Genomic DNA, 16,719 nt, shown 5'->3' with positions numbered 1-16,719 from the left:
TTTTATTTTGTCCAGCAATAGATGATAGTTGTTTGGGAGTGGGGATGGGGTTGTATTCGACAACATGAAAAGGGCATGTTGTCTGGGGTAAGCAAATGTTGATGCTCTGATGGGTTTATGTTCTTTTTTTCTTTTTCTTTTTCTATTTTTTTTAATTTGTTGAGCCCAATAATGTTTTTATGCCTTCTATTTTTTATTTTAATTCTTTTGGGAAATTGTAAAAAGATTTGGAATGTTTTCGGGATTCAAATTCATTTAAATTTAATAATATTATTATTCATTGCATCTAAAAATTACAATCAGTGGAGAACATGTCATGTTTTTAGTAATGATATATATATATATATATATATATATATATATATATATATATATATATATATATATATATTTGAATTGGGCTATCAAACTGTGCTCACTCCTCAAAAATTAGCTTAAAAAAAATAAAAATTACCTAAATTTTATATTTTGAATAAAGATTTAATCCCCGTGCTAACGCGGGATAACAGGAATAAAATCGATCTCAAATTGATTTATTATAGTCAAGCATAAAATTACCTTTCTGTACAACGTGAAAGACAAGAGAAAGTGTTGAAAAATTAATACTCTAAAGTTCATGGGTCCAAGGCTAGGATTTTCATATTCCAATTCCATGTTGTCTCTATCTTGGCTTGCTTTGATGGAGAAACACTACCATTTTCTGCAATAGCTTTCCAGTTTCAGGTACTTTCAATAAAGCTCCATTGATGCTTGCCAGTAATGAAGATCCTCGGAAAAATGTCCGAACATCAAACCATCAAAATTAATTTAGTTAGTTTTTCTCCTTAGATTTTACATTTTACAATATTGGTTTTATTTTTCATTTATTTTTTTATAATTTAATTCCTGTGATGAATAGTTGATAGAGTATTGGTTCAATTTTGACAAAGTGACTTATGACTAAATCAATGAAATTAAATATTTTTTTAAAAATTATTTCTATTTTATCTTTTGTTTTTTAAGTATATGGTCATGAATATCATTATTTTAATAAAAATTTATATTTTTATTAATTTGATTTATAGATGGTTCATGAATCCAATATAGGTAAGTTTTTCCGATTCAACATATTCATTTAATAGCCTGTAATACCTCAATCTTGTTGGACCATAATCTAAAACATCCACTAAATATATATATATATATATATATATTTTTACAAGAACTTTGCCAAACTGTCTGTTTCGAACCTGACTAACTTCGAATCAAGACTAGTCCGAACTTGAACATTTCTAGCATTTATTTTTATTTTTATTTTTATTTTTATTTTTGTTGGAAATCGTAGAATCACCGCCAGAATCGGCTGACTCCAGCAGATTTCCACTGGTTCCAATTCTATACTTAGGAACTAATACAACCTATGAATCACCGAATTCAATCGAATTCTCTCAAACCAATTTGGTCCGACCTCAAATTTTAAATTGGACCATGACTAGTCCTGATTTAGATCTTAGCTGTATTCAGTGATGGAGCCATGATTTTGTCAAGGGATGACGAAATAGAATATTTAATTTCTCGTTTAACAGTCGGTTTGATTAGAAAACAACATACTAAATATAACGTTAAGCATGAGTATTTATTTTTTATTACACAAAAAGATATTCAACTATAATTATTGAAATAATTAATATAATGAATTTATTATTTTTATTTCACAAGAATATTAACCTGTTTAAAATAGTATCTTTATTTATAAGTCTCACCAAATTATTAAAATTAATTATATATATTGGATATTTAAAACAAATGATTCATACAGCTGATCTCAATTAGTTTAGGACTAAAGTATGATTGTTGTTACTGTACATATTGTTTTTAATAACTGAATTTTACATGGTTGATTTGCTTTCATTTTCTAATCATTTTTATATCATGATTTTCACATGAAAATACTTTGTGGATGAATGTTAATCTTCATGCAATTGCCTTTTAATTGATACTCAATCTGCTTATAATTTTTATTTGGGTAAACAAAATATGTTAGAGAGAAGGTACCATTAAAATGTTGAAGCCAACCAAATTTAGATGCATATTATTTCAGTAAATATGCTAATTATGTGAAATATTATTAAAATATTGAAGGAAACTAAAATTTTCTTTCAAAATTAAAAATATGGAGAATATTAACTTTCAATATTTAGAATTTGAGAGTTATCATATATACATCAAAATTGCAATTCATTCTTATGCCAGAGAGAGTCATGTTTTGTTGGATCCTCGATTAGGGATTGTGTCCTGGTTTGACCATAATTTGTGTGGGGTAGCACATACTAGAATGTGTTTGTAAGTTTCTTCTTTGAGCTTTACTCTCAATCTTACTAAAAAAAAAAAGAATTATAATTCATTTTTCTTATCGTAAAGAGAGATTTAATTGATAGTGTATATTCTCAATGAGATGTATAGGAAATATAGGAAATATAGATTTAATTCATATTTCTAATACCATCACTACCAAAAAAAAATTATATTCCAGCTATATTATCAATGGTTGAACAAAAAAAATTTTCTTTTTGTATAGCTTCATGTCTCATTTGATAATGGCACATTATACAGTCTACTACCATCGCTGCTGCCATCGAGTAAAATTCCTTTGGTCATGGATTAATGTCAATTTTGTATAACAACATGTATACTCATAAATCATTGTAGTCTCTTCAACATTTTTTGCAATGTTAAATGTCCCTAACCATATTCTCACTCCATAGACTGGCAATTGCAAAAATCTTGTGTGTTTTTACTCTCTGTGTTATTTATTAAGCCCCAAATTTTATATGGGATTCAAATGACTAATCTTTTTATTTTTTTTAAATATTTTTTTATCTTTATTATTATCGTCACTTTTTTTTTTTTAGTATTATGGAAGGAGATTCAAATTCAGATTTATTGCGAGTTCGTATATGCACTTGCTATATTTGGTGTGCATTATCTCATTTTTTGTTTGTTTGTTACTTGTGTAGAATTTAAATCCATACCATGGAAATAAGGGAAATAATTGATTTTGATAGAAACCTTAATAAAATTTAACATATCCTAAAATAATTTTAGTTATAATTAAATAAAAAATTAAATTTTATTAGTTGATTGGATATAATTTATTAAAATTATTTTTTAAAATAAATAAATCTAGATAATTAAGTATTTCAAAATTTTAAATTTTATCTTTTAAATTTTATTTTTTAATATATATATATATGATAATGAAACATTTGAAAAAAATTTTTTTATATATTTTTAAAATTTATTTTTTCAATATTTGATTTTAATTTTTTAAAAGCTTTTATCTAGGAGAGAGATAAAAAAAGAAAATATATACTCTCTCCATCCCATTTTGTTTGGTTGTTTTTTCTTTTTTGAATGTCTCAAAATGTTTGCAAGTTTTCTAAATTTGTACATTTAAATAATTGCTTTTCTCTTAATAATATTTATGATTTTTCATTGAATGAATGACTTTTATTAACATCTTAGTGAGTTAAACATGAAAAATGGTAAATAATTTTTGTTGACTAAATCCTTAATATGCGTATTTTGTCAAACCATGCAAAAAAAAAAAAAAATGGGACGGAGGAAATATTTTTTATTAATATATATTTTTTTTATGTTTGTATAATTTGATTGGATATATATTTTTTAAAAATAAATTTTCAAATAGAATTTATGATTACGCTTTTTAAAATTTTTAAAATTTTTTCTTTTTAAAGTTCATTTTTAAACAAAATGAACATATGTGTGTATACGGGATGTCGAATAGCTTAAAGTTTTTTCAAAAATTGCCTAATGCATAATTTTCTCCTTGAACTTTTCTAAAATTGTCATTTGTGTCCCTCAACTTTGCAAGAGACCCTTTGTGCCCTTTAACTTGCTTTTTGTAGCTATTGTACCCCTGAGCAAAATGAAGATTTTGCGTGAAACGCACTTGCGTTGACGTGTAAAAAGCTGTTAATTTGTCATCAAGTTATCCGCCACGTTGGATTCCACATGTACAAGAACTAACGGGAAACAGAAAAAGAAAAAAATGAAAAATTAAAGGAAAATAACAGTCAAACTCACCCATAAACCAAAATCCCAAACTGAGAGTAAAATCTAAAAATCTCAGTGCCTCCATCTTCTTGAAATCTCTTTCTCTCACATTGCTTGTTCAAGTCCTTGCATTGCGTCTTTGTAGCTTGTTTTTGGTTGAAAAGCGAGGCGATATTGCGTACTGCTTCCTGTTACAGGTAAGTTCATTCTTCCCATTTTTTTATATGATTTAAGGTTTCTGTTGATTAGATTTTACTAGGTATATTGGATTTTTTTAACAATGTGTTTAGTTTGCAATTTGTAATGGTCAATATGTTGCGTTTGTCGTTATAGGAAAAGGAATAATTGTCAACTGGTTTTTTTTTTTTTATACATATATATATTTGGGGTAAAATATTGGGTTATTTAGAAAGTAGGTTTTGTAGCAAATTTTAGTTCTTTAGATAGCTATTTTTGTAAGACAATGCACATGAGACCTTATTTTAATATTTCTTTCTCCAGGATTCTGTAATGGCTGAGAAGAGAATACACTTGAGATGGAATCATGGTGGCATGTTTCAATTTGAGCCATAAATGAGGTATATTGGGGGCCATGTGACTATGGAACCCAATATGGACTCTAACTCGCTTTCATTAGGGAATTCCAAGCCACAACCAAGTCTTTTGGGTACAATAATGTGTTTAAGATATTTGCAAAGTCTATGATAGTAGGAGAGACAGAGGTCTTTAGTTGTTCATACAAGGATAGTGATGTGCTTCTTGAGTGTAGTGTCTTGAGTCATGGTGAAACCCTCCATTTGTATGTTGAGCATGATGTGGATGAGCAGAGGAGATAGAGTTTCGTGGACTTCTTGAGGTAGTTATTACAAATCCAGAAGGGGTAAATGTTGGTGGGGATGTTAATAAAGAAGCTGAGTTAGACAATGTGGGTGTGGGCAATGATATTAATGATAATGTGGTGGAGATAATAAATGCTTCAAGTAGTGAAAATGTTAGATTAGATGGGATTGAGGATGAGGCAGGGTATGTAATAGAGGAAGAACATGAGTCAAACAGTGAAGATAGTTATGAGAGTGAGTACCTAGAGGAAGTGAAGCTTCATTTGACGAAGATTCTGAAGGTGAGGATGAAGAAGCAGAAGATCCAAGTGATAATGATGAGGAGTTAAGGCAAGCTAGACAAAGTGTAAGGGCTTACAAGAGAAGAGTTAGGGGTCCTAGACAAGAGGATTGTGCAAATTTGGCTCTAGGGGAAGTAGGTGCAGACTTTGGGTTTAGAGGGGAAGATCATATCAATGGTAGGTACAAGGAAAAATAGGTAACAATGAACCCTACTCAAATGATCTTGACCCAGACAGTAGAGAAGTGATTGATGATGAGTAGAATGTTTTCAATGTGGAGGTCAATTGTTGTGTTTTGTTTTTAAAGATGGAAACAATCAAATGTTTCCTATTGCCTAGGCTATTGTTGATATTGAAAACATAAGGAACTGGCTTTGGTTCATTTCCACTTTGAAGCAAGATTTGGATATCACCATAGGGAAGCGATGGGCAGTTGTGACAGACATGCAGAAGCTATGGGGCTTTTATGGTATTTATTTTACATTTTGGTTTTGTCTTTTACTAATAAATTCTTAACAATGCATAAATGTGGTTTTTCTTTTAACTGTGTGTGTGATATGGATTGGACAGAGCCATTAATTAGGAGTTACCTGATGTTGAGCACAGAATGTATGCAAGGTATATTTGGACAAACTGGGCAAAGAAGTGGAGGGATGAAGAGAGAAGGAAGAAGTTTTAGGAGGTGGTAAGGGCACCATTTGAAATGCTATTAAAAGAGAAGTTGAAAGATATGAGCAAACTTGGAACTAGTATTGTTGAGAATTTGTTGTATTATAATACCAATACTTGGTGTAGGGCACTCTTTAGGACTCAACTCAATGTGATGTGGTTGAAAACAACATGTCTGAGATATTTAATGGGTGGATTCTCAGTGCCAGACTGAAATCCATTATAACCATGTGTGAAGAGATTAAGCAACAGGTGATGGAGAGGAATGTGAGAATGAGAGAATTTGTAGAGACATGGATTTGTGATATCTCGCCTGTTGCAATGGAAAAATTAGAATTGCACAAGCTATTAGTTATGCATTATACACCAAAGTGGAATAGGGATATTGGATTTGAAATTGTAGAGGAGAATACCAACACACTGTGTGTTTGGGTAAAATGACATATAATTGCAAGTCATGGGAGCTTAAAGGCATTCTATATCAACATGCAATTTGTGCCATGAACCACATAAAGTTGAATCTAGAAGATTACATTGCCTAGTGGTATAGGAAGCAACATTTTTTTTATTGTTATACGGTTTTAGTGTGCAACCAATGCTAGGAATGAAGCTTTAGCCTGAGACCAATAATCCTGTTGTTCTACCACCAATCATTGAGAAAAAAAAAAAAAGAGCAGGGAGGAAAAAAGATAAACAGACGAAGGCACAAATATGAACCAAAAAAGAAAATTAGAAAGCTTTCAAAGAGAGGTGTTGTAATGACATGTATACTATGCAAGAATCTTGGACATACTAAAGGAGATGTCCACAAAAGGGAGAACTCCTGTAACATCCCTTCCCGGTCCACCCGTAAACCCGAATAAACCGAGTCGAGATGCTACAAACTGGTTGACTTATGTCCTGTTATGCTGAAATCACAATGTATATTGAATATAATAGCATGCTGATGCTGTTTATACTCATAATGTATTAATGTTTACAAGACATGATACTAGTTTACAAAATGGAATGGGCCCAACTGAGTGCCCTGTACATGCCATAAAAAGGAGAGACAAAAGGTACACATTAAAATGAGTAGCTACCCTGAAGAACGAGTCTTCTACAGATGAACTGCAGCAGTTGTAAGCTGACTCTCTACGGTCCAGACTCAAAACCTGCGAGTTAAACAGGTAACTCGCTGAGCAAATAAAGCTCAGTGGATATCTCAACATATAAAGAAACATAGAAGCACATACATGTATAAAAAGAATCATGTAAACACATATGGCACATATAAGCACACATATCATGATCTTTCTTTCTGTCATGCAATGTTAAGTCAAGATATCTGTATGGCTCCATAAGGTTATAGTGAAACCGAAGTGATAAGAAAAACTGTATGAAACTGGATGAATACTGTATGCTTGGCTGCTATGGCCCATATATAATCATATCCACTCAACGGCCTATAGCCGGAGTATCGAACTGTATGGGGCGCAGATCTGCTATCCCATGTCGCGACATAGCCTTATCTACATGGTTTCTACCTAACCTCAATGGAGCATAATGTTGAGATGTCAATAGTGTATGCTTGCATGTTGTTTTAATACATGTTCTCATGTTGTATTTTGGTGTTAAAATGATTGGAGGCATATAAGTTAAGCAAAGGAATACAATTGCATTGAAAATGAAGTCCAAAAGTGCATGAAAACACAAGTCGCGAGCGCCCCTTGCAAAGTCGCGAGCGCGAGAAGCACCAGATGAGAGTCAGTGAGTTAACGGCACAAGTCGCGAGCGCGCAGTGCAAAGTCGCGAGCGCGAGAAGTGCAAAATGAGAGACAGTGTGTTATCGGGCACAAGTCGCGAGCGCGCAGTTGAAAGTCGCGAGCGCGTAAAGTGCAAAATGAGAGTCAGTGAGTTATCGGGCACAAGTCGCGAGCTCGTCATGCAATTCGCGCGCGCGCGTCGCGTTTCCAACCTGCGCAGTCTGTACTCTTTTGATCATATCTCTCAATATAAAACTCCAATTTGGGGTGATTCAAAAACCCATGTAAAGCTAACACATAGAGGAACAAATAACTCTTCTATGACACTTCCTAATTCCATCATTAAATGGGGTCAAAATCAAGATGAAGTTACTAGTAAAATTTCCAGCAAAACCTGTTTCAGCATAAACTCACTATTTACTTCATTTATTCACTTCCTCCCCTGTTTTCTCACCATTACCAGTCCTACCACTCAACATGAAGCAATATATTGTCTCACTAGCAACACACCACACAAATTCTCATGCAAAGAAAATGGAAAAATGACAAGAGATATCAAACCTTTACTCCAAAAGCTTGAGCTCTTCCTTAGTTTCCTTTTTCTACTACCTTTGAACTCACTTCACCTATAAATAAGAATTCTTATGAATATTCTAAAAATAGCACCAAATGATTCAATTATGAACTTCAAGAAGGTTTACTTACTTGGATAGAAGAGAAGTTGAAGTTAAGGCTTAACTACCATTAAAATTGAAAGGAAGGTGGAAGAGGAAAGGAAGAAAATGAAGAAGATGAAGATAAAGATGAAAATGGGAAAGTGACATGGAGCTCACGGGTAGGTTCCCAAAATATCATGAAATGTTATGTGAAACTTACTAAATGGTACCTCAATTGTGAAAAGGCTACAACTTAATACCCAAGCTTGATCTTTTAATGCAAATAAATCCTCACCCATCTGCTTTGATCTTTTTCTCTCAATCAAGTAAGTCCACTTATAAACCCATTCTACCCCAACCGGGTTTGGTTCAACTCGAGTCAACTCGACTCGACTCGGTAGGATGTCACAATTCTCCCCTCCTAAATAAAAAAACTTCGTCCCGAAGTTTACCTGTTGTGAACAATTGTGGATACTGTTGTCGCATGGTTTCTTCAGATTCCCAAGTTGCTTCTTCTGTCTTATGATTCCTCCAAAGAACTTTTACCAATGCTATTTTCTTGTTCCGTAATTCTTTAATTTCTCTGGCTAAGATCTGAACTGGTTCTTCTTCATAAGTGAGATCCGGCTGAATTTCAATCTCTTCTGCTGATAACACATGTGATGGGTCTGATCTGTATCTCCTTAACATGGATACGTGAAAGACATTATGAATTCGATCTAAGGTCGAAGGTAACGCTAGGCGATAGGCTAATGGTCCTACACGTTCAACAATCTCGTATGGACCAATGAACCTAGGGCTAAGCTTACCCTTTCGTCCAAACCTTAGGATCTTTTTCCATGGTGAAACTTTCAGAAATACTTTATCACCAACCGAGTACTCAATATCCTTTCTCTTTAAATCGGCATAAGACTTATGTCGATCACTTGCTTCTTTCAGCCGTTTTCTGATGATTTCCACTTTCTCTTCTGTTTCTCTAACCAAATCTGGACCCAAAATCTTCTTCTCACTCAGTTCTGTCCAACACACAGGTGTCCTACATTGTCTACCATACAATGCTTCATATGGTGCCATCTTAATGCTCGATTGATAGCTGTTGTTGTAGGCAAATTCCATAAGAGGTACATATCTGTCCCAACTGCCTTCAAATTCTATAACACATGATCTCATCATGTCTTCCAGGATTTGAATTACTCTCTCTGATTGGCCATCTGTCTGAGGATGAAATGCAGTGCTGAAATGCAATTTCGTTCCTAATGCTTCCTGCAGTTTACCCCAAAACTTCGATGTAAACCTTGGATCACGATCAGATATAATGGATGATGGAACTCCATGTAGTCGAACTATTTCTCTAACATAAATTTTTGCTAACTTGTCTAGAGAATAGTCCATCCTAACTGGTAGAAAGTGTGCGGACTTAGTTAATCTGTCCACAATCACCCATACTGCATCATGCTTCCGCTGCGTCTGAGGTAATCCAGTAACAAAATCCATCGTGATCTGATCCCATTTCCAAGTTGGCACTGTTATTGGATGAAGCAACCCAGCTGGCAATTGATGTTCTGCTTTTACTTGTTGACATGTTAAACATCTTGTTACAACATTTCCGATATCTTTCTTCATGCCCGGCCACCAATAGCCTTTCTTCAAATCTTGATACATCTTGGTACTACCTGGATGCATTGTGTATGGACTGTTATGAGCTTCATGCAGAATCTTTTGTCTAAGCTCCCCTATCTGTGGTACAGCAACTCTGTCCTCATAGAACAAGACTCCACTGTTATCCAATCTGAATTTCCCACCATGATCTTCTTGTACTTGTTTCACCCATAGTGCTGTTTGTGCATCTTTCTTCTGTGCTTCTGCAACTTCCTGAACCCAAGATGGCTGTACTTGCATCTGTGCTAGAATAATTCCCTGCTGTTGCAACTCCATACTAATTCTCATTGCTCTCAAAGCAAACAATGATTTCCGGCTAAGGGCATCAGCTACCACATTAGCTTTGCCCGGATGGTAATTAATGACATAATCATAATTAGCCAGAATCTGCATCCACTTCCGTTGTCTTGAATTCAAATCTTTCTGTGTCGGTAAATACTTTAAACTCTGATGATCTGTGTAAATGTGACACTTTTCACCGTACAGATAATGCCGCCATACTTTGAATGCTAGAACAATGGCTGCCAGTTCTAAATCATGGGTTGGATAATTCAATTCATGTGGCTTTAACTGTCTGGAGACATAAGCTACCACTTTCCTGTCTTGCATGAGTACACATCCTAACCCAGTATGAGAGGCATCACTGTAAATCTCAAAGTCTTTACCTGACACTGGCTGGGTCAACACTGGTGCTTCAGTCAACTTTTTCTTCAAAGTGTCAAAACTCTGCTGACATCTATCATCCCATTGAAATACGACTGCTTTCTTTAATAATCTTGTTAAAGGTGATGCAATGATAGAGAATCCCTTTACGAACCTTCTGTAATAACCGGCTAAACCCAGAAAACTTCGAACTTCTGTGACATTTCTGGGTGGTCTCCAATCAACAATAGCTTCAATCTTCTTAGGATCCACTCTGATACCCTCAGATGACACCACATGTCCTAAGAAAGAAACTTCTTCCAGCCAAAACTCACACTTACTGAGCTTGGCATACAGCTGTTTATCCCGCAGTGTCTGGAGTACAATCCGCAAATGTTTATCATGTTCAACCTTGTCTTTGGAGTAGACCAAAATGTCATCTATAAACACCACCACAAACTGATCCAGATATGAATGAAACACGCGGTTCATGAGATCCATGAAAACCGCTGGTGCATTTGTGAGACCGAATGGCATGACTAAAAATTCATAGTGACCATATCGGGTCCTGAATGTAGTCTTAGCGATATCTTCTTCCTTTATCCGCAACTGATGGTATCCCGACCTAAGGTCGATCTTAGAAAACATACCTGCACCCTTTAGTTGATCAAACAAATCATCGATTCGAGGCAATGGATACTTATTCTTGATTGTCAGTTTGTTCAGTTGTCTGTAGTCAATGCACAATCTGAGTGATCCATCTTTCTTCTTTACAAATAATACCGGTGCTCCCCAAGGTGATACACTGGGTCTGATAAAGCCTTTGTCCAATAACTCCTGCAGCTGAATCTTCAACTCTTTTAGCTCGGCTGGTGCCATTCTGTAAGGTGCAATTGATACTGGTGCTGCTCCAGGATAGACATCTATGGTAAACTCCACTTCCCTCCTTGGTGGTAACCCTGGTAACTCTTCTGGAAATACATCTGGATAATCACACACTGTTGGTATGTCTTGCACTTTTGACTTTTCTTTCTCTGCTTGTAATGCACATACCAAGTATGCTTCACAACCCTTCTGAATTAATCTCTTTGCTGCCATGGCTGATATCACATTACCCAGAAAATCTCGTCGCTTCCCAACTATTATAATTTCCTCCCCTGCTGTTGTATATAGTGTCACCCTTTTCTTTGCACAATCAACTATAGCCTGATGTCTGGATAGCCAATCCATACCCAGAATAACATCAAATTCTTTAAATGGCAACTCCATAAGATCTCCTGGAAACTCTTTTCCATGAATAACAATTGGACATCCTTCGACCACTGTATGGGTTTTTACTACATCGCCTAATGGATTAGTAACTAACATACCCTGACTCACATATGCAACTTCTAACCCTTTACCCCAAGGTTTAGGTACGCTAATGTATGAATGAGATGATCCAGGATCAATTAAAGCATAAACTGTATGATCACATAAAGAAAACTCACCAACTATTACATCTGGAGCTTCCTCATCTTCCCTGGTTCGCATAGCATAGACCCTGGCTGGACCTCTTGTATCGGGTCTGTCCACAGTCTCTGATTGCTGTCTCTGCCCTCCGGAGCTCTCACCTCTACCTCTGCCTGCTATGAACTGTGTAGGAACTTTTGCCCTCTTAGGACAGTCTTTCTTCTAATGGTCAGATGCTCCGCATAGCCAGCATTTGCCAGTCACCAGCCAACAATCTCCACCATGTCGTCTGCCACAATGCTCACAAGGTGGAAAAGTATAACCGGCTGACTCTGCACCTCGACTGGTGCCTCTACCAGTTCCTCTGCCTGAACCTCGACTACCACCGGCAGAACTAGCCACAACTGATACCGCAGGCATGTTAGCACCCCTAGCTGTGCCTTGGCTAAAGGGAGGCCTAGAACCAGCTAAACTACTAGCACCTCTGAATCTCTTGCTTTCTGACTGATATGTACTGGGTGCACTCTGAGTTTGGTCTCTCCTCTGCTGAGACCGCTGGCGTCTGGTACGCTGACTGGCCTGAATGCGCTCTATCTCCTGAGCTGCCTCTACCAAAGATGAGAACTCTCTGAATCTGGAAGCTACCACTCCCATCTGAATCTCATCGTTCAGGCCTTCCTGAAACTTTTTACACCATTCGGCCTCTGTCGCCACTATCCGCTCACCATACCTGCTGAGTCTGGTGAATTCTCTTTCATATTCGGCAACTGACATTCTGTTCTGCCGAAGGTATAAGAAGTCCTTTCTTCTCGCATCTAGGTAAGCCTCTGTGATGAACTTTTTCTTGAATTCATCCAAGAAGAATTGCCAAGTATGCTGCTCTGTTGATACTCGCTGCTGAACAGTGGTCCACCATGTGTATGCCTCATCTATCAGCAATGATGTGGCACAAATCAACTTGTCCTCTAGTGTACACTGTAATTGTTCCAAAACTCTCGATGTCCCATCTAACCAATACTCAGCTATTTCTGGACTATCATCCTTGTTAGCTCTGAATTCTTTCGCCCCATATTTTCGAAGCTTCTCTAGTAGGGGCTTTCTTTCTCTTTCTACTACTATTGGTGCTTGAGGTATCACCCCTGCAATCTGTCTAAAAGAATCTGCAAGTTGCTTTAATAACACCTCTTGACCTGGTGCTACTGGAGCCTCACCCTCCACTGCTCTGGAGGCGTGTGACTCACTCTCACCTTCCTGTGACATCCTCCTAAAAGAACAACAACTGCTTAGTTCATCAGGGTAGACATGGCATGTACACTATACTGACATATGCATGAAAGCCCGGGGAAACTAAACATAGGGCTCTGATACCAAAATTTGTAACATCCCTTCCCGGTCCACCCGTAAACCCGAATAAACCGAGTCGAGATGCTACAAACTGGTTGACTTATGTCCTGTTATGCTGAAATCACAATGTATATTGAATATAATAGCATGCTGATGCTGTTTATACTCATAATGTATTAATGTTTACAAGACATGATACTAGTTTACAAAATGGAATGGGCCCAACTGAGTGCCCTGTACATGCCATAAAAAGGAGAGACAAAAGGTACACATTAAAATGAGTAGCTACCCTGAAGAACGAGTCTTCTACAGATGAACTACAGCAGTTGTAAGCTGACTCTCTACGGTCCAGACTCAAAACCTGCGAGTTAAACAGGTAACTCGCTGAGCAAATAAAGCTCAGTGGATATCTCAACATATAAAGAAACATAGAAGCACATACATGTATAAAAGGAATCATGTAAACACATATGGCACATATAAGCACACATATCATGATCTTTCTTTCTGTCATGCAATGTTAAGTCAAGATATCTGTATGGCTCCATAAGGTTATAGTGAAACCGAAGTGATAAGAAAAACTGTATGAAACTGGATGAATACTGTATGCTTGGCTGCTATGGCCCATATATAATCATATCCACTCAACGGCCTATAGCCGGAGTATCGAACTGTATGGGGCACAGATCTGCTATCCTATGTCACGACATAGCCTTATCTACATGGTTTCTACCTAACCTCAATGGAGCATAATGTTGAGATGTCAATAGTGTATGCTTGCATGTTGTTTTAATACATGTTCTCATGTTGTATTTTGGTGTTAAAATGATTGGAGGCATATAAGTTAAGCAAAGGAATACAATTGCATTGAAAATGAAGTCCAAAAGTGCATGAAAACACAAGTCGCGAGCGCGCCTTGCAAAGTCGCGAGCGCGAGAAGCACCAGATGAGAGTCAGTGAGTTATCGGGCACAAGTCGCGAGCGCGCAGTGCAAAGTCGCGAGTGCGAGAAGTGCAAAATGAGAGATAGTGTGTTATCGGGCACAAGTCGCGAGCGCGCAGTTGAAAGTCGCGAGCGCGTAAAGTGCAAAATGAGAGTCAGTGAGTTATCGGGCACAAGTCGCGAGCTCGTCATGCAATTCGCGCGCGCGCGTCGCGTTTCCAACCTGCGCAGTCTGTACTCTTTTGATCATATCTCTCAATATACAACTCCGATTTGGGTGATTCAAAAACCCATGTAAAGCTAACACATAGAGGAACAAATAACTCTTCTATGAGACTTCCTAATTCCATCATTAAATGGGGTCAAAAGCAAGATGAAGTTACTGGTAAAATTTCCAGCAAAACCTGTTTCAGCATAAACTCACTATTTACTTCATTTATTCACTTCCTCCCCTGTTTTCTCACCATTACCAGTCCTCCCACTCAACATGAAGCAATATATTGTCTCACTAGCAACACACCACACAAATTCTCATGCAAAGAAAATGGAAAAATGACAAGAGATATCAAACCTTTACTCCAAAAGCTTGAGCTCTTCCTTAGTTTCCTTTTTCTACTACCTTTGAACTCACTTCACCTATAAATAAGAATTCTTATGAATATTCTAAAAATAGCACCAAATGATTTAATTATGAACTTCAAGAAGGTTTACTTACTTGGATAGAAGAGAAGTTGAAGTTAAGGCTTAACTACCATTAAAATTGAAAGGAAGGTGGAAGAGGAAAGGAAGAAAATGAAGAAGATGAAGATAAAGATGAAAATGGGAAAGTGACATGGAGCTCACGGGTAGGTTCCCAAAATATCATGAAATGTTATGTGAAACTTACTAAATGGTACCTCAATTGTGAAAAGGCTACAACTTAATACCCAAGCTTGATCTTTTAATGCAAATAAATCCTCACCCATATACTTTGATCTTTTTCTCTCAATCAAGTAAGTCCACTTATAAACCCATTCTACCCCAATCGGGTTTGGTTCAACTCGACTCGACTCGGTAGGATGTCACAACTCCAGCTCAGGTACTCATTTCAAACATTTTCCTCAATTTGTTATTTGTTGTTATCGATTTCATGTAATTACTTAATGATGGCAATTGTTTGTATAGGTGACTACTAATGCTAACCCTGCAACTCCAATGGCACCAACTCCTAGCAAAAAGTGCACATCAAGTCAAACAAGAGCTACAACTCCAAGACAAAGCAACAATCCAAGTCAGCCAAGAACAACTCAAAGACGAAATACCAATTTCACTCCAACTACTAGCAGTAAATATTCAATCTTGAATTAAATTAAATGCATTGGTGTGCATATTTTTTTATATCATTTCATTGCCATTTCGGAAATTTAGATGGTAATTTAATGCATTTCTCAGTGCCTTCATCTGCAGTTGAACAAAGCATAGCTCCTGCTACACCTGCTGTCATGTATTTTACAAGATGTACAAGAGCTACAATAGCACAAAATCCAGCTCAAGCAAGTCAGAGTAGCAACCCTGTGGTTAGAGGAACACAACAAATACCTTCATCAAATAGAAAGAGATATGCAGATCCAACAATGGCTTCTAGAGCCAAAAGACATGTTGTCCCAAGAGGAACATGAGTTTACATAAATGAAGGGATTGGTGTAACAACATATCAGGTTTCATATTTACTGTCAATTATTTTGGTTTGGTTTAATGCATTTTTTATTTCTTTCCAAAATTTGTGAAATGCTTAGTTTTATGGTAATTTCACCATTATGGTAATTTCTGAACCTTTTGATCTTAATGCAGTCATCACTAAATAGTGGCAGCATGGTCATAAGTCATGGATTATAGTTGAAGAACTCTGCTATTGTAACTGGGGATTTGGGGTTCAAAGCTCCTGGATTGAAGTGGAAGGGCAAAAATGCAGTTGTAGCTAAGCAACTATAGCAGCAGAGACTTGATATGCAACATCAACATAGGCAGTCCCGACCTACAAGACCACCAGTCAACTCTTCTGCAATGAGTCAGCAATCACAAGGAAGCAACTGCCCATCTCAGTATAGCACAAACCTTTAATGAAATTGATATTTTTCTATTTTGTCCATTGTATTTGGTAGTTGTGAAACAGTTATGACTACTACCAATTAGTTACTCTTTTTGTCATTTTTGAATGTATATTGGATTCAAGTTTTTGTCCATTGTAGTTGGTTCTTATGAACTCTACTATTGTAAAAAGTACCAATATTTAGTTCTTTTGGGATTTAGATTGGATTCAAGTTTTTGTTACTGGAAATTGATCAATTCTAGGAATTGCATTTCTTGTCTTCTGTTAATTTCATTGAACAGTACCAATTACTGGCTATGCATTTATTGTCTTCTGTTAATTTCATTGAAGAGAAGCTACATTACT

At 36.3% G+C, this 16,719-nt stretch overlaps 1 long non-coding RNA gene across 2 annotated transcripts; it reads left to right on the top strand.

The window, feature by feature from the left end:
- Positions 1 to 15,302: 15,302 nt before the first annotated feature.
- On the top strand, positions 15,303 to 16,610 carry LOC110009650 (uncharacterized). Of its 2 annotated transcripts, none has more exons than XR_002284528.3 (4): positions 15,303 to 15,363; positions 15,450 to 15,609; positions 15,732 to 15,982; positions 16,116 to 16,610. It is a non-coding gene; the product is annotated as an uncharacterized LOC110009650 (long non-coding RNA). The 2 variants fall into 2 exon arrangements; XR_002284527.3 differs by having other exon boundaries at positions 15,717 to 15,982.
- The last annotated feature ends 109 nt before the right edge of the window (positions 16,611 to 16,719 follow it).

The sequence above is a fragment of the Jatropha curcas genome, chromosome 7, assembly GCF_041381405.1.
Source record: "Jatropha curcas cultivar XTBG-Jc1 chromosome 7, XTBG_Jcur_1.0, whole genome shotgun sequence".
NCBI classification, from domain to species: Eukaryota; Viridiplantae; Streptophyta; class Magnoliopsida; order Malpighiales; family Euphorbiaceae; genus Jatropha; species Jatropha curcas.
This window is presented reverse-complemented; position numbering and strand designations above follow the sequence as displayed.